The 18,942-nt window shown below is 40.2% G+C and overlaps 1 protein-coding gene and 1 pseudogene across 1 annotated transcript in view; one reads left to right on the forward strand and one right to left on the reverse strand.

Annotated features, from left to right (window-relative positions):
- LOC113137743 (NACHT, LRR and PYD domains-containing protein 12-like) overlaps positions 1-18,942 on the reverse strand; it is an 884,868-nt gene that overhangs the window by 721,143 nt on the left and 144,783 nt on the right. The window lies entirely within an intron of this gene.
- LOC113137738 (zinc finger protein 208-like) overlaps positions 1-18,942 on the forward strand; it is an 852,137-nt pseudogene that overhangs the window by 595,403 nt on the left and 237,792 nt on the right.

Below are 18,942 nucleotides of genomic sequence, written 5' to 3' on the forward strand. Positions count from 1 at the left end.
TAATTATAAGGGGTGTGGCTTCCATTGCTTTACCATCAAAGCTGTGCTCTTTGCTTGTAGATATGTTTTTCTGACTTTATACTCACTTATGTGTAAACTGTGATTGCAGCTATCTGTTGGATGCAAACATATTGTCAGTAATAAGTGTGACATTCATGGGTGGGCTTGAACAACCAGCCTTTCAGTTAACAGCCAAATGCGCTAACCTGTTATGCCACAGATACCATCACACAAGTGCTTCAAGTTACCTTGGAGTGTAAGTCACAGTTAGGCCGGGCACTTACTTGGACCTGGAAACATAACTGCAGAATTAGTAAGCAAGTAGAGTTGTGGTTCCTCGACCATCAAACTTTCAGACCAAAGGTAAAGCTGCAAATAGACAATCAACAGGGCTGGATAAGGTGGAACTCATCCTGCATATCAGTGGAAGACAAAGCAGATAGATTCAGTGTTTGCCATTTACAAATACTGTGCGTCACATCACAAGTAACTCTGTAATTGTTGCTTTTGTCACATTGTGCTATGTGGCAGATCTCATCCTTGTTGATGTTGCTTTGACCAGTTTCCTTCATCCAGCTGCTGTAGTGGTCCTGATTGATTAAATCCATGTTCTGTGTCTGGGTTTGTTGTGTCCACGTTGTTCCTCAGCTGCTTCTTTGTTGTTCTGATCTCCGTTAACCTCCGCTCCCTGATTATGTCTGTGAAGGAGTCAGATTTCAGAAACTCTTCCAATGGTGGTTGAGATGTTAGACCAGCCCTTCTGTCTGCAACTTACTGGTTATCCTGCACTGATCTGTTCCATGCGACCTGACCCGTGTCAACATTTAATATTTATTAAAAAACACTCATAAATGTTGAAATAACAAACAAAATCAAAAATACCTTAATTGGGAGATTTTCACAAATTTATTCTTCCTGTTTCTCAGTAGTCACCCAGGTTCTGGATATTAAATATTCATTCATTCATTCATTATCTAGACCCGCTTTTTCCTAATTAGGGTAACGGGGATCTACTGGAGCCTATCTCAGGACTGTTTGAGTGAAAGGCAGGGGTACACCCTGGACAGGTCACCAGTCCATCACAGGGCTGATATTAAACATTACTTTTTAAAATGAAATAGTTAAAAACTTAGAAAAAACACATTGTTTTTTGTTTTAAATATATCAAATTCAGGACATGAACAAATTGTTGTGGCCGAGTGGTTAAAGTGATGGGCTTGAAATCCATTGGGATCTCACCATGCAGATTTGAAGCCTGTCAGGAATAATCTGTTATTTATAAACACGCTATATTAATGTGTCCCTTAGTGGACTTTGAGGACTGAAAAAACTGTTGCTGTGTGTGTTCCAGTTAGGTTAGGTTACTGCTGACATCATGTCTCATCTGAATGAGAGGGAACCAACAAACACAGATGAACACAGTCACACGCACTCTTATGGGCAATTTCAAATCACCAATGAACCTGACATACATGTTTTTGGACTGTGGGAAGAAACTGAAGAGAACCCCTGCCTTTCACCCAAAAAGAGCTAGGATAGGTTCCAGCAGATCCCTGTTACCCTTATTTGGAATAAGCGGGTATAGATAATGGATGGATGGATTATTATAATTGTAGATATTTCACTTAACTCACAGTTTCTAAAAAATTATGACGTCTTGTTGCTCATCTGTTCTGATGAACATGTTTATAGACAACACAACATTTAGCTACATCCATTTCAACATGTTAAGTCCCATCTGTATCTGAAGGATCTATCAGCATCCAGTGACTGTGATGACCTCTAGAGCCTCCTGATGGGGGTTGGTTGCTGCTGTGCTCTCTGGACTCACTGCTTTGTGTCAGAGTAAAATTTGGTGCAGACATTATAGACATGCTGAGGGACATATGATGTAAATGTCAGTCTAACAGCCCACACAGTGACTTATTTACAGCCTTTAAACATCTGATTTATTATTTGTTTAATCCGTCTAATCCGTGTTAGATCTAGAAGGAAGTGAAACACATCATATGAACCCTCAGTGTTTGCTTTACAGTGACACCATGGACACAGCGGTCCTCATAGTTTAAGTCTGAAAACACTATATAGCCACAGTCACACAAGCACTCATCACAGAGTGAAGCTCTCACTTCCATAAATACACTTCAATTCATACTCCAATGTGAATATAAATACCTTCTTGCATATATATCACACGTCTACAAATGTAAATAATGTACACAAACTTTACTATTGTCACACATCATTGATTTCCACACCATGATATTGTGACAGTGACTGAAACACTGATAACACTCCCATCGAGGCCGTCACAAACTGTTGACACTTAGCAACGGTTTCTAAAGGGGGCGGGGCTCAGCTTCTGGTGACGTTTGCGTCTCAAAATGGCGGCGACAAAAACAGAACCAGAGCATGAAAACAGCGATAACTACTACAAAACCGAGATTAAAGAGGAGAACCGGGACCTACGTTTCGTCTACCAAGTCCACTACAAACATGAGATTAAGGAGGAGGCTCAGAACCCGAATTGTATCGACCACAACCACTACAACATTGTTATGATGGAGGAGAACGAGAACCCGGGTTTTATCGACCACAACAAAGGCATTTTGGAGAAATGTGCCATTGTCCTACTTCAGAGGGCTATAAAGACCCCATTTCTCATAAGTAGGAAAGAAAAACAATGGTAGGTTCTTATAGGGGACGTCCCATACTATATACAGTGGTGTGAAAAAGTGTTGGCCCCCTTCCTAATTTCTTTTTTTTTTTGCATGTTTGTCACACTTTTAATGTTTCAGATCCATCCATCCATCCATTTTCTATACCCGCTTTTTTCCTGAAGGCCAGGGTCACGGGGATCTGCTGGAGCCTATCCCAGCTCTCTCTCGGGTGAAAGGCAGGGGTACACCCTGGACAGGTCACCTGTCCGTCACAGGGCCACATAGAGACACACAGACAACCACACACACTCACGGCAATTTAGATTCACCAATCAACCTAATATGCATGTTTATGGACTGTGGGAGGGAACCGGAGTACCGGGAGTAAACCCACACCAGCACGGGGAGAACATGCATACTCCACACAGAAAGGCCAGGTTGCAAACCCACGACCTTCTTGCTGTGAGGCAACAGTGCTAACAACTCAGCCACCATGCTGCCCCATGTTTCAGATCATCTAACAAATTTAAATATTAGTCAAAGATAACACAAGTAAACACATCATGTAGGTTTTAAATGAAGGTTTTTATTATTAAGGGAAAACAAAATCCAAAACTACATGGCACTATGTAAAAAAGTGTTTGCCCCCTAAATCTAATAACTGGTTGGACCACCCTTAGCAACAACAACTGCAATCAAGCTTTGTGATAACTTTGCAATGAGTCTGTTACAGCGCTGTGGAGGAATTTTGGCCCACTCATCTTTGCAGAATTGTTGTAATTCAGCCACACTGGAGGGTTTTCGAGCATGAACCACCTTTCTAAGGTCATGCCATAGCATCTCAATCGGATTCAGGTCAGGACTTTGACTAGGCCTCTCCTAAGTCTTCATTTTGGTTTTTTTCAGCCATTCAGAGGTGGACTTGCTGGTGTGTTTTGGATCATTGTCCTGCTGCAGAACCCAAGTTTTCTTCATCTTGAGGTCATGAACAGATGGCTGGACATTCTCCTTCAGGATTTTTTGACAGACAGCAGAATTCATGGTTCCATTTATCACAGCAAGTCTTCCAGGTCCTGAAGCATCAAAACAGCCCCAGACCATCACAGTACCACTGCCATATTTTACTGTTGGTATAATGTTCTTTTTCTGAAATGCGGTGTTACTTTTACACTAGGCGTAATGGGGAACACACCTTCCAAAAAGTTCAACTTTTGTCTCGTCAGTCCACAGAGTATTTTCCCAAAAGTCGTTTCTTTCTTTTCTGGCAAAACTGAGACAAGCCTTTATGTTCTTTTTGCTTAGCAGCAGTTTCGTCTTGGAACTCTGCCATGGAGACCATTTTTTTCCCAGTCTTTTTCTTATGTTGGAATCATGAACAGTGACTGAGGCAAGTGAGGCCTGCAGTTCTTTGGATGTTGTGGGGTCTTTTGTGACCTCTTGGTTGAGTCATCGCTGCACTCTTGGGGTAATTCTGGTTGGTCGGCCGACCACTGCTGGGAAGGTTATGGGATAATGGCTCTCACTGTGGTTCGCTGTAGTCCCAAAGCTTTAGAAATGGCTATATCTAGCTTTAGATATGTAGCTTTTGAGGATCTTTTGGTCTACTTCACTTTGACTTTGTCAGGTAGGTCCTATTTAAGTGATTTCTTAATTGCGAACAGGTGTGGCAGTAATCAGTAATTAACCACAATTAAGTTATGTTTTAACAGGGGGGCAAACACTATTTCACACATGGCCATGTAGTTTTGGATTTTGTTTTCGCTTAATAATAAAAACCTTCATTTAAAAACTGCATGATGTATTTATTTGTGTTATCTTTGACTAATATTTAAATTTGTTTGATGATCTGAAACAAAGTGTGACAAATATACAAAAAAATAAGAAATCAGGAAGGGTGCCTTTTTCACACCACTGTACATACCTCATATGAAAACTTTTTACTACAGCATTTTGGAAATATGGGACATGATTACACTTCAAAGAGTTATAAAGACCCCATTTCTCATTGTTACGGCCACTGGCCTTTCTACTCCTCTTCCCCCCCGTATTGCCTTGTGTTTCCCTTGTTCTGTCTGGTACTCCAGGCTGTGTGCGTGGTTAAATCCAGGAAGAACAACACCCATCTGTGATTGGTGGAGCTGACCTCTGTATTATTGCCATTGGCTGAGGAAACCGTGAATCAGCAGCTGCAATGTTCATAATGAAAATTTTAGTTTTAAGAGAATCAGAAGAAAGTGATCAGTCTGCAAGACCTGTGTGTGCATGGACTTTCTCATGAAGTATTTGGTTGTTTGCAAGTGATGTTTGCTCCACATAGAGATTGAGTGATACAGAAGGTAAATATATGGTTATGCTCTGATATTATACTGTACATTGCAAGACAACAAGCAATATTAATCTCAAAAACACTGTCCAAAAAAAATAAAATAAAATAAAATAATGGGGCCAGTGGCCAACAAACATCCAATAGCACAAGAATTTGTCCTGTTAAAACTAGATCCAGCACAATCAAGTCAATAAACCAAAAACAAAGAAGAACACAGCCCCTTAACCCTTACAAGGTTCCACGTATAACTGGTCTCAGCTACAAGCTAAACACATGGCATTTAGAACAAAAGAGTGCAAGACGGCTGACCAGGCCAACTTACTCAGGGTGATCAACTACAGGGTCACACAGATAACAAGTCATAGGAATGGCAAAACAGCTACCATGTACATGTACTACCAAAAAAAAATCACAAAGCCCAACGAAAACCACAGCAACGAGGCAAGCTGCACATGGGGAGGTATGGCCCGCCCAGAGCACTGGGAACACAGCATTATAAATACTGGTGTGCTGGGGTGTATGGGTAGCTGGTTGGTGGAGCGCTTGAGCGGTAGGCCAATCGGGCGAGGAGGCGCAGTCCATGGGTGATGACATTGCAGCTGCTGATTCGCGGTTTCCTCAGCCAATGGCAATAATACAGAGATCAGCTCCACCAATCATGGATGGGTGTTGGTCTTCCTGGATTTAACCACACACACAGCCTGGAGTACCAGACAGAACAAGGGAAACACAAGGCAATACGGGGGGGAAGAGGAGTAGAAGAAAGGCCTGTGGCCGTAACACTCATAAGTAGAAAAAAAAAAACTGTTCACTCTAATTATAGTTCAAGTCTGGAAGCGTCTAAAATCCAGCTTTTATGTTTATGTATTTCCAGGTGTGTGTTTTCCTGGTTTCACCCAGTCCTGAATAAAACAGCTTAGAAGTAGGTCTGAGCCATACCCAGCCAGTTTACTAAGGATGAGTGTGGCCTCTCTGATATGCTACTTATGCTACTCTGTACTTTATCTGACCAGTACTTTCTCAATTTGGCATTTCAAGTCCACCATTGGCTTTTTTTTCTTTGGAGTTTTCATAGGGAGATTCTAGTGTGTCCATTAAAATTGTGACATTAATGAATCAAGTTACTTAAATCATTTGCCTCAGGGTGTTATGGGAAGCTTTCAAACTAAGAAATGATTTATTAGTGGTAAAGTTTTCATTTTGAATGTAGTGATTATGTGAGTTTGCACCCACTTGACAGTTTATTATAATTTTATTATTTTATATATGAAGGGGCAGTTCTAGGATTTCTTGGGGGGGGGGGGTGGCATATTGAATTAACATGTAAAATGTTTTAAAATGCCCTACCACAGTCCTTGATTTTACAGGTTAATAATAACCAGTAGGGTAAAATATAAATAATAAGGGTGGTTAACGCTTTATTTTACACTACACTTGTCAGTGGATTTGCCTTAAAGTGGTAAACTGTTACCTAAGATGGTTTATTTCCACAAAATAACACTAAATTGAAAGTCTTCACACTATGGCATTGATTGTTAATGTTTATTAACTGTAAATATATATATATATTTCAAAGTCAAAGTCTGCTTTATTGTCAATTCTGCCACATTTAGCACACATACAGAGAATCAACATTTCATTACTCTCAGACTCTTGGTGCATACAGATAAACTCTAAACACTAAATAGTGCAATTGTAAAAATTACAAGAAGGGCATGGAAAATAAACTTAGATAAGTTTCCCGGGAAACGAAGGCTGCATTTAAAGGGGCCTTCTAAATGGGACACCCTTGTCAGCCTTCAAACGCATTTTTACATCTATGCAGAGAAAAAGAAATATCACAATTGAGCACACATTCAAGCTCTGGTGGGCAGGGGGGCAGGCATGGGGGCCAATCAGATTTCAGGGGTAGCCAGTGCCACCCCCTGCCAGCCTGGTGGCCATACCCTTGCATATATACATTTTTTATATATGATTTAATTATTTTTCTTGATGGTTGAAGATGTTTTTAACCTCTTCAAATGTGAAGTAACTTTTAGCTTTGGTAGTTACTTGTGTAAAATAAATAGATCTTACCATTTAACTCTTTAAAAAATTAAAGAAAAAAACAAAAAAAATGTTTTGAGCATGTATGCGCAACACCTGTCATCCTGTTGCCTGCAAAATTGGAACTGTCTGAAAATATTTCTAGGGGAAACACAAATAACACTATCTGACAACACACTGTCATAATTTTTTTGAGAATAGACTTGGGCATGCTGGCCCTATTAGACTGCTGGGCTGTAATGTTACAGAAATCTTCTGCTAACTAAAACATAGTGGAACCCAACTCAACACCTCACAAAATACATCTGGCCCCACAGGCAGATTGGTCTGAGAAGGAAATGGTGCTACTGTAATGGAATGAAGTCCACATGTTCTCTTAAGATACATACTACTCATTTGTCTGATGGTTTCCCAGTTAACAACACTACTCCTTCAAAAAGGAAGGAGCAGCACACACATGGAACAGTCATCAGTCAGACTTGGGGCGGAGCTACTCCAAACCACAAGTGGTGGTGGGTTTTGAGTCACTTGGGAGTGTTCTATTTTTTTCCCATAGCTACACATTTAGCAATTATGTGTCCAGTTTTGTAACAATAAAAGCACTCCTCTCCATGAAGTCGGCACTTTAGCAGCAGAGGCAGTAGAGAAGCAACTGTAGATTTCTAAGAAATGTTGTGAGTTAGCACAATCTACCACAATCATATACATATATACACATAGGTTTTTTTTTAGTTTAGAGGGTGTACAATTGTGTTTTATTACTTTATATCGTAATAATAGTTTTAATTGGAACACCAGGCTTTTCTCAGGTGAGCCACAATAAAAATGATGAAGAATTATTAACCCTGTGGGGTCGACGCACGCGCCGGCACGTTTTGACGCATCTTTTCCTCATAAGGCCGAAACCAACTTAAATTACTCCGTCAATTCTGATCGTACAGATAAAAGAAGTATATCATTCAAATCTGTAAAGGGTCTAGTTTTAGTGGTATACCATCATAATAACAACAAAACGTGCTTTTTTAAAATAAAGAAAGCCGACAGGGTGCGCTCTCGGCCTTTTCTGTCTCTGCCATTTCTCTTCACAGACGCGTAAATAAAACAACCAGAATCTCAGCGAATACTTGACTCATAAAAATAAGAATTATATGGCTAGAAAGCTTGAAATGTTTTCTTTTAAGTGAAACAATTTCAAGTCGAAAACAAATCATCACTTTTTATTTAATCCGTATGAACGTAAGGAGAAGTCTGTTTTTTCCTGTCTCACCTCATTACAGGTAATGCGGTCCCGCCTTGTACACTGTCCACTGTTCACATGTAAATAATCTCAGGTGACCAGGTAAATATGTGCACACCCCAGAGAAATGACATATAACGTCAACCTTCATCATAGAATTGACTCACTTTTTCTGCACGTTTGGATGATGGCGCATTATGCACGTGAAGAAGCGCTTCTTGTATTCCACACAGAGACAAATAGTTTAGTTTGTCCTCAGAGTAAAAACACTGATTTTAACTCAAATGAAGATCGTTTGGCTCCTCATTGTTTTGTATTGTGATGCACTAATCCGTCCCATCTACATTGACTGAAAGGCTCATTATGCGCGCCTTTGTCTGGTCGTTCAGTGCGTCTTTTGTGTTCTCAGGTAAATCACATGACTATTCATCCTCAGACACACCCTCTTGCATATGGCCTTTCTGGACAAAAAGTGTCTTAGAAAATTTAAATCAGTGTATTGTTTACTGTGAATGTGTGAACAAGATGACATTCACAGCACTCTGAAGTAAACACTTTAGCCTACAACATGCAGGTCTCCAAAGTCTTGTGAACCAATGTCCTGTTTGTGTTTTATGGTCTTATTTCAGTGAGTAAAAAATTGTAGTTTTTCACTAACCATGCATAAACACTTTTTTCTCAAAAACACAATCATGTATAAACTTGCTGCTCACATATTGTAGCCAATTTTGTGCTGGTTACAGTGTAATTAGACTTTAGACATTAATATGTTTAAAAGACACTGAAAAAAGCACAAATGTCAGGACATCTCAAAATTTGTCCAGGCCCCCAAAACCCCCTCAGACCCCAGAGGGTTAAAATGAAATTTCAGAGGGGATCATACTAAATAGAGACTTACATGCGCTGTATAAACAATAACAATAAAATTACCAGGTTATTAAATCTAAATACATTTATTTACATAGGTACACAGGAAAAGAGGACATGGGAAAGAACACTGATTAGAACACTGATAGATTCATGGAATTTATGGGCTGAACTTGTCAGTAACAATGGTTGAAATTTGTTACATCATGTTAGAGTTTGGTACTAAGTTCTATAGTTTAAAGGAAGATTTGTGGAAAAAAATATTTTTGTTTTTGCAGTTTGAAGCATCAGCTGTTCACCACAGAGTACTTAGCTGCAAGCCATCACCTGGAGCTTGCTGAGGTTACTATGCAAGCAGGGCAAGAAAGTGCTTCGGAGGCCATTTGGCTCTCAGAGTGGAATTGGTCAGAGTTCCAAGACTTGTCGCTAAGCTGCAGGTTCAGAGCTGGTGTACTCACTCTTACGTTGGTCAATTTTCCCTGTCTTGTGATGGTTGACAGACCAGGGTCTGTGCTGAGTTGAAAAACTTGGTCTAAGGTAAAAGTAATCATCACCAGACAGTTCAGTGGCTGTTTATGAAAAACAAATTTGGGTAAGAGAAAAATTAATTTAGACTTAAGAGAAATTCTTTAATTTCAACCTTAAGCTAGTACTTTAAATATGGTGCTGTATTTCAAAGTTGTGTCCTCTGTTTAGAAATGAAAGATGATAAAAAGTTAAAAGTAATGTTAATACTAAGAAAAGCTATTTAGGTGTGGCAAGCATACATTTTAAGAAAAATAATTTTCACAACACAACTTTACAACTTTGGAATGAAATAGAACTCCAAGGAAACAGAGTTTTCATAATCATGTTTCATAGACATGTTGTAAATGTCATTTATGGTTTTTGATTGGTCTATCATGGTATTTCAGATCTTCTCATCACTTTGCCTTTTTCCTCTTTTTTACAAATAGAAAAGAAGAAAGGGAGTCAACAAGACCTTCACAACATTGCAGAATTTAGAGACTAATCAGCATGTTCACACTGGAGAGAAATTGTTCAGCTGTGACCAGTGTGGAAAAGACTTCTCACAGTTAGGCAACCTGAAAACACATCAGCGTATTCACTCTGGAGAGAAGCCATACAGCTGTGACCAGTGTGAAAAAGCTTTCTCACAGTTAGGCAACCTGAAAACACATCAGCGTATTCACTCTGGAGAGAAGCCCTACAGCTGTGACCAGTGTGGAAAAGCCTTCACAGAATTAGGCACCCTTAAAATACATCAGCGTTACCACTCTGGAGAGAAGCCATACAGCTGTGACCAGTGTAGAAAAGCCTTCACAGAGTTAGGCACCCTCAAAAAACATCAGCGTATTCACTCTGGAGAGAAGCCGTACTGGTGTGACCAGTGTGGAAAAGTCTTCTCACAGTTAGGTGACTTGAAAAGACATCAACATATTCACTCTGGAGAGAAGCCATATTGGTGTGACCAGTGTGGAAAAACTTTCATTAGGTCCCATTCGCACATTCACACAAGAAAAAATGCTGAAACTGACCACTGTGGTTGAGGTCTACATCAAATAGCCTAAGGACCCACCAAGTCATTACACTGCTGTAAACAGGAGACATCCATACGTTCAAAATCCTTGAAAATGTCCATCATTTTGATAGTTATGTGCCTCTTAATTGCTGGTGGGAAGTGTCGGAGATAGGTCTAAGACTTCTTTATTGTTTATTGTTTATTTTCTTGTCTATTGCTTCTCTATTGTTTTGGCTGTGGCTTAGCAGGTAGAGCAGGTCAATTATGAACCAGTTTTGGTGATTCAGTCCCTGGCTTCACAAGTCCACATATTTTAGTGTCTCTGGGCAAGACACTTAACCCCAAGTTGCCTCTGGTGGCAGTTCAATTGGTGTATAAGTGGATTGGCGAAAGAGCACAGTGTAAAAGTGCTTTGAGCGGACTTGAGTGTAGAGAAGCTCACTACAAGACCATTTACCAAATTGTTATTTTTAACACATTATCACTGATAAATGCCTTTAATCTACTAATGAAAAGAAGTTTAGTTTATTTCCTATTACCTTTGAAATGCTGTGACATGCAGACATTTAATGTGATATTTTATATTATTATTTATATATTTCTTAGATCATATAATTATTTACTATTGTGAGTTTTATCTAGTATATTTCTCTGTATGTCATAATTGTTGTTCTGATTTGAAGTATTAATTGATGATTGGTTATTATGGATTAAGTCACTTGTTTAAACTGGTGGTGATTGGTCAGTTTGGCTTAAATAGTTATTCAGGTCATGGATGATGTATTAGGAATTTACTGAAATGCTCAAAGGGGAAACGTGGTGTAAAAATCCCACTCTGACATGATCTTCTTCACTTGATCTAGCTGGATGTCAGTAAGTGTGTAAATAAAACTCAGAAAGGCATTTCTCTGGTGTATGACTCAAGCTGCCTCCACAGTTTTACTAATAGAAAATTAGTTTTAGAACCCCGGTGTTTCTGGGTTCATAAACAATTTATACATTCCTGCTACTTTCTTAGTCAGAGGCACACAAACTGTGGTTTTGCTCAACTTGTCATTCTTGCCCTAGAATAGTTTAACTAATAATCAGATGGAACATTCACAACTTGCAGTGATGCATTTTGGCTTGCTTAATGAGCTGGAGCACTTCAGCAGTCTGATTTTTAACTATCTACACAATATACAGTGGTGTGGAAAAAGTGCTGGCCCCCTTCCTGATTTCTTATTTTTTGCGTGCTTGTCACACTAGTGTTTCAGATCATCAAACAAATTTAAATATTAGTCAAAGATAACACAAGTAAACACATGCAGTTTTTAAATGAAGGTTTTTATTATTATTATTATCCAAAACTACATGGCACTGTGTGAAAAAGTGTTTGCTCCCTAAACCTAATAACTGATTGGGCCACCCTTAGCAGCAACAGCAACTGCAATCAAGCATTTGTGATAACTTGCAATGAGTGTGTTACAGCGCTGTGGAGGAATTTTGGCCCACCCATCTTTGCAGAATTGTTGTAATTCAGCCACAATTCAGGGTTTTCGAGCATGAACCGCCTTTTGAGCATCTCAATCGGATTCAGGTCAGGACTTTGACTAGGCCTCTCCAAAGTCTTCATTTTGTTTTTCTTCAGCCATTCAGAGGTGGACTTGCTGGTGTGTTTTGGATCATTGTCCTGCTGCAGAACCCAAGTTTTCTTCATCTTGAGGTCATGAACAGATGGCTGGACATTCTCCTTCAGGATTTTTTGACAGACAGCAGAATTCATGGTTCCATTTATCACAGCAAGTCTTCCAAGTCCTGAAGCAGCAAAAGAGCCCCAGATTATCACACTACCACCACCATATTTTACTGTTGGTATAATGTTCTTTTTCTGAAATGCGGTGTTACGGTGTAATGGGGCACACACCTTCCTAAAAGTTCAACTTTTGTCTTGTCAGTCGACAGAGTATTTTCCCAAAAGTCTTGGGGATCATCAAGATGTTTTCTGGCAAAACTGAGAGGAGCCCTCTATGTTGTTTTTGCTCAGCAATGGTTTTCGTCTTGGAACTCACTAAATCAAATCAACATTGCCAAAATTAATTCAATTCAATTCAATTCAATTCAATTTTATTTGTATAGCGCCAAATCACAATACAAATCATCTCAAGGCACTTTACAAAAACTAAAACTAAAAACCCAACAATTCCCTTATGAGCAAGCACTTGGCGACAGTGGAGAGGAAAAAACTCCCTTTAACGGAAGAAAAAAACCTCCAGCAGAACCGGGCTCAGTTTGGGCGGCCATCTGCCTCGACCAGTTGGGGTGAGTGGATAGAGCAGAGAGAAAAGAACAGCAAAAATAAACAACAAATAGACACTGCAAGTTGGTGGGGCCAGTAACTGCACATCAGCGATAAACAGCTCCAGGACCAGGGACACCTGCAGAAGGTACAGAGAGAGAGAGAGAGAGAGGGAGGGAGAGAGCACAAACTAGGGGAGAGAGAGAGCACAAGGTTAGTAACATTCAATGGTGGAATATACATGAGGTGGGAGAGAAGGGGGGGGGGGGGGGGGGGGGGTAGGGGAGGGGAGCTCAGTGCACCGATGGTCCTCGGGCAGTCTAGGCCTATAGCAGCATAACTAACTAAGGGATGGTTCAGGGTTGCCTGAAGCCAGCCCTAACTATATGCTTTGTCAAAGAGGAAGGTTTTAAGTCTAGCCTTAAAAGTACAGAGAGTGTCTGCCTCCTGAACCCAGGCTGAGAGCTGGTTCCACAGGAGAGGAGCTTGATAGCTAAAGGCTCTGCCTCCCATTCTGCTTTTGAGAACTCTGGGAACCACAAGTAGGCCTGCACTCTGAGAGCGAAGTGGTCTATTGGGATAATATGGTACTATGAGGTCTTTAAGGTATGAAGGAGCTTGATTATGAAGGGATTTGTATGTGAGAAGAAGGATTTTAAATTCTATTCTATATTTTACAGGGAGCCAATGAAGAGAAGCCAATATAGGAGAAATATGATCTCTCTTGCTAGTTCCTGTCAGGACTCTGGCTGCGGCATTCTGGATTAATTGGAGGCTTTTTATTAAGATATTAGGACATCCAGATAGTAATGAGTTACAGTAATCTAGCCTTGAGGAAACAAACGCATGGACTAGTTTTTCTGCATCATTTTGAGACAGGATGTTCCTAATTTTGGAAATGTTGCGCAGGTGAAAGAATGCAGTTCTAGAAATTTGTTTTATGTGTGAGTTAAAGGACATGTCCTGGTCAAAAATAACTCCAAGGGTTTTTACAGTAGTGCTGGAGGCCAGGGCTATGCCATCTAGAGTAGCTATAATTTTAGAAAAGTTATTTCTGAGATTTTTAGGCCCAAATATAATGACTTCTGTTTTCTCTGAGTTTAAAAGTAAAAAGTTACTGGTCATCCAAGCCTTTATGTCAGTTAGACAGGCTTGAAGTCTGGTTAACTGGTTTGTGTTAACAGGTTCAATAGATAGATATAACTGAGTGTCATCCGCATAGCAGTGGTAATTAATAGAGTGCTTCCTAATGATATATCCTAAAGGAAGCATGTACAGGGTGAACAGAATCGGTCCTAGCACAGAACCTTGTGGAACTCCATAACTAACTTTTGTTCGTGTGGAAGGTTCATCATGGACATGAACAAACTGGAATCTGTCCGATAAATAGGATTGGAACCACTTTAACGCTGTTCCTCTGATACCAATCACATGCTCCAGTCTCTGTAATAAGATGTTGTGGTCAATGGTGTCGAATGCTGCACTAAGGTCTAGGAGGACAAGTATCGAAACAAGTCCATTATCTGAGGCTAAGAGAAGATCGTTGGTAACTTTCAACAGTGCTGTTTCTGTACTATGATGTGCTCTAAATCCTGATTGGAAATCTTCAAATAGTTCATTCCTGTGTAAGTGGTCTGATAGCTGCTTAGCAACAGCTTTTTCTAGGATTTTAGAAATAAATGGCAGGTTGGATATTGGTCTATAATTAGCCAAGACACCTGGATCAAGACTAGGCTTTTTGAGTAAAGGTTTGATTACTGCAGTCTTAAAGGCCTGTGGTACATAGCCTGATACTAGAGATAAATTTACCAAGTCCAATAAAGATGAGTTCATTAATGGCAGGGTGCCTTTAAGCAGTCTAGTCGGGATGGGGTCCAAGAGACACGTTGATGATTTCGATGAAGCAACTACTGATGTAAATTCAGAGAGATCTATAGGAGAGAAGCAGTCTAAACATAACTGAGGTCCTACAGATGATTCAAGAGCTACTGTAGTAAAAGATTCATTTATTGCAGGTATAGGAAGCATCTGCTGAATTTTATCTCTAATAGTTGTGATTTTATTTGTAAAGAAACTCATAAATTCATCACTGCTGAGAGCTAAGGGAACACTGGGCTCAACGGAGCTGTGACTTTTTGTCAGCCTGGCTACAGTGCTGAAAAGAAACCTGGGATTGTTCTTATTTTCCTCTATTAGTGATGAATAGTATGCAGTTCTGGCTTTACGGAGAGCTTTTTTATATGTTAGTAGACTGTTTTTCCAGGCTAGAAAAATTTCCTCTAAGTTTGTGGAATGCCACTTCCTTTCCAGCCAACAAGATCAAGGGTGTGATTGAAACAGTGGGTGCGTTTATTAACATTTTGAATGAAACCAATTGAATCTAATATAGAATTAAATGCAATGCTGAGACTATTATTTTCAACATCTACATGAATCTTAAAATCTCCCATTATAATAACTTGTATCTGATCTAAGCACTAAATCAGACAGGAAGTCAGGGAATTCAGTTAAAAACTCTGAGTAAGGGACAGGTGGACGGTACACAGTGACAAGTAGAACTGGTTTTTGTGTTTTCCAGTTTGGATGTGAGAGACTAAGAGTGAGGCTCTCAAATGAGTTATAATTGTTCTGAGGATGAAAGTTTAATAATAAGTTTGACTGGAAGATTGCAGCTACTCCTCCACCTCGACCTGTGCTTCGAGGAACATGATAATTTTTATGACTGAGGGGGGTTGATTCATTCAGACTGACATATTCATCCTGCTGTAACCAGGTTTCAGTAAGATAAAGTAGGTCAATTTGGTGATCAGTTATCAAATCATTTACTAACAAAGATTTAGATGAAAGGGACCTAATATTTAATAGTCCACATTTGACAGGTCTGTTTTTCTGTTCAATAAGAGGAGTGGTCTTAATTTTTATTAAGTTTTTATGAATAACTCCTCTTCTGTTAACTTCTGAATTATTTGATTTATATGTTTGAGGGGCAGACACAGTGTCTATGTGGTTTGAGGGGGGTGGCAGCTCTAAGGAAACTGCAGAGAGGCGTTTTAGACTGACCAGACACCTAAGAGAGTTGCCAAGACTTTTTGGGATGGGTTCTTTTGTATTTGTGGCTTTCCTCAGTGTATTCACTCCGACCAGGGAGTGAAATTTGAAAGCGAGTTGATCGTGGAGCTCCTGGAGTTGAGTGGCGTTGGTAAGTCGCGTACCTCTCCTTACCATCCTATGGGGAATGGAACTACAGAACGATTTAATTATACTCTTGGCACTATGTTACGATCTTTACCCCCTTGGTTAAAGCAGAGATGGCCGCAGATGTTGGCTTCCATGACGTTTGTGTACAATTGTACTGTTCATGAGACCCCAGGCTTTGCGCCATTTTATCTGATGTTTGGGAGGGTACCTAGATTGCCAGTTGATTGGATGTTCAAAAACGTCCTACATGATGTCACTATTAGTAACTACAATGGATATGTCACACCTCTGCTTGATGATTTGCGTTCTGCTTTGCTCCTGGCACAGGAACACACCTCTGTGGAGCAGAGACATGCAGAGACATGGAGCAGTATAACAAGCGGGTCAAGGGTCTGTCTCTCTCTTTTGATGATCAGGTGTTAGTGGCGAATAAAGGGGCTAGGGGGAAGCGGAATCTGTCTGATAAGTGGGAACCTGTTGTGTACACAGTTGTGAGCCGTAATCCAGGCCTGCACATCTACCGCATCAGAGACAAGGAAGGGAATGAGCGTGTGGTGCACAGCAACCTTCTCCTGTTGGTTAACTTTTTGCCCTTGGATGTTGCCCAGGGCGATGTTGCTGTCTCTTTGGCTGAAAGTGTGCCCGGTGGTTCGCTGGTGGTCGACCAGCAAGAGTCTGCTTCGTCCTATATGGACACTGGGGCGGCAACAGTTGACACTCAGGCTGTTGAGTACGTTGGTGGTTGCGTTGACCGCACGTTGTCATGGGTCCAGGAACAGTCCGCCACTGAAAGGGACATGGACCATATTCAGTTGTCCCCACCTCTCAGGAGTCTTCTGTTTTTAGGGATCCAGCTGAGGCTGGCTCTTCCCCGCGCTCCATTGCTGGATCCAGCACCCACTCTTTTCCCCCAGCTGCATCTGTTGGTACTGACATGAGTCAGAGGCTTACTATGCATTTTGGTAGGGTTATTAATCCTGTTTGTCATCTGATTGAGTCCATGGTTCAGGTCGAGTCACTCCTACGGTTCGAAAATGCTCATTCGGCCATTATTCATGTGTGACGCAGTTTGTTTGTTTTTTTTCTATGGCTTTTCCAGTTAGGGCTAGTCGTCCGTTATTGATTAGCATGTTAAGGAATATTGTTAACCCTCTGGGGTCGATAAACACTCCGGCGCGTTTTGACGCATGTTCTCCTGATAACGCCAAAACAAACTTAAATTACTCTGTCAATTTTGATCGTACAGATAAAAGAAATATATCATTCAAATATGCAAAAGGTCTAGTTTTAGTTGTATACCATCATAATAACAACAAAACGCTGTGCTTTTGTAAAATAAAGAAAGCCGACAGGGTGCGCTCTCGGTCTTTTCTGTCTCTGTCATCTCTCTTCACAGACGCGTAAATAAAACAACCAGAATCTCAGCGAATACTTGCCTCATAAAAATAAGAAACATATGACTAGAAAGCTTGAGATGTTTTCTTTTAAATGAAACAATTCAAGTCGACACTTATGAACGTAAGGAGAAGTACATTTTCTCCTGTCTCACCTCATTACAGGTAATGTGATCCCACCTTGTAGTCTGTCCACTGTTCACATGTAAATAATCTCAGGTGAACCAGGTAATTCTGTGTACGCCCCCGAGAAATGACATAAAACGTCAAACTTCATCATGGAATTTACTCACTTTTTCTGTGCGTTTGGATGATGGCGCATTATGCACGTGAAGAAGCGCTTCTTATATTCCACACAGAGACAAATAGTAGTTTAGTTTGTCCTCAGAGTAAAAAAACACTGATTTTAACTCAAATGAGGAATGTTTGGCTCCGCATTGTTTTGTATTGTGCTGCACTAATCCCCTCCCATCTACATTGACTGAAAGGCTCATTATGCGCGTCTTTGTCTGGTCGTTCAGTGCGTCTTTTGTCTTCTCAGGGAAAATCACATGACTATTCATCCTGAGACACACCTTCTTGCATATGGCCTTTCTGGACAAAAAGTGTCTTAGAAAATTTAAATCAGTGTATTGTTTACTGTGAATGAGTGAACAAGATGACATTCACAGCACTCTGAAGTAAACACTTTAGCCTACAACATGCTGGTCTCCAAAGTCTTGTGAACCAATGTTCTGTTTGTGTTTTATGGTCTTATTTCAGTGAGTAAAAAATTGTAGTTTTTCACTAGCCATGCACTTTTTTCTCAAAAACACAATAATGTATAAACTTGCTGCTCACATATTATTGTAGCCAATTTTGTGCTGATTACAGTGTTATTAGACTTTAGACATTAATATGGTTAAAAAACACTGAAAAAAGCACAAATGTCAGGACATGTCAAAATTTGTCCAGGCCCCAAAAACCCCCTCAGACCCCAGAGGGTTAATGTTGTTTATGGTTCTATATAGTTTCATCATGTTGTTGACATCCTCTCTCCATGTTTTTCTATAGACACAAAAAAGAAGAAAAGGACTCAAAACTCACTGCTGTCAGCACTGCAACAAGGCCTTCACAACAACACAGAGTTTAGACATGTATCAATGTGTTCACTCTCGATGGAAACCGTACAGCTGTGTGGAGAAACATTCACAGCGTTAGCCCACCTTCCAGAATGTTGATACATCAAGGACCTACAGAATTCTGGACACACATATGTTTGTACAGCTATTTCTGTGAGGACACACACTGACAAAATCCCAATTACCCTACACTTACCTAACATAATTAACCCAGATCTGAACCTAATTCTTACACAAACCCTGAACCCTCAGATCTCAGACATTCCTTTGAAGGTGAGTCATAAAGTAAGGAC

Source organism: Mastacembelus armatus, unplaced genomic scaffold, assembly GCF_900324485.2.
Source record: "Mastacembelus armatus unplaced genomic scaffold, fMasArm1.2, whole genome shotgun sequence".
NCBI classification, from domain to species: Eukaryota; Metazoa; Chordata; class Actinopteri; order Synbranchiformes; family Mastacembelidae; genus Mastacembelus; species Mastacembelus armatus.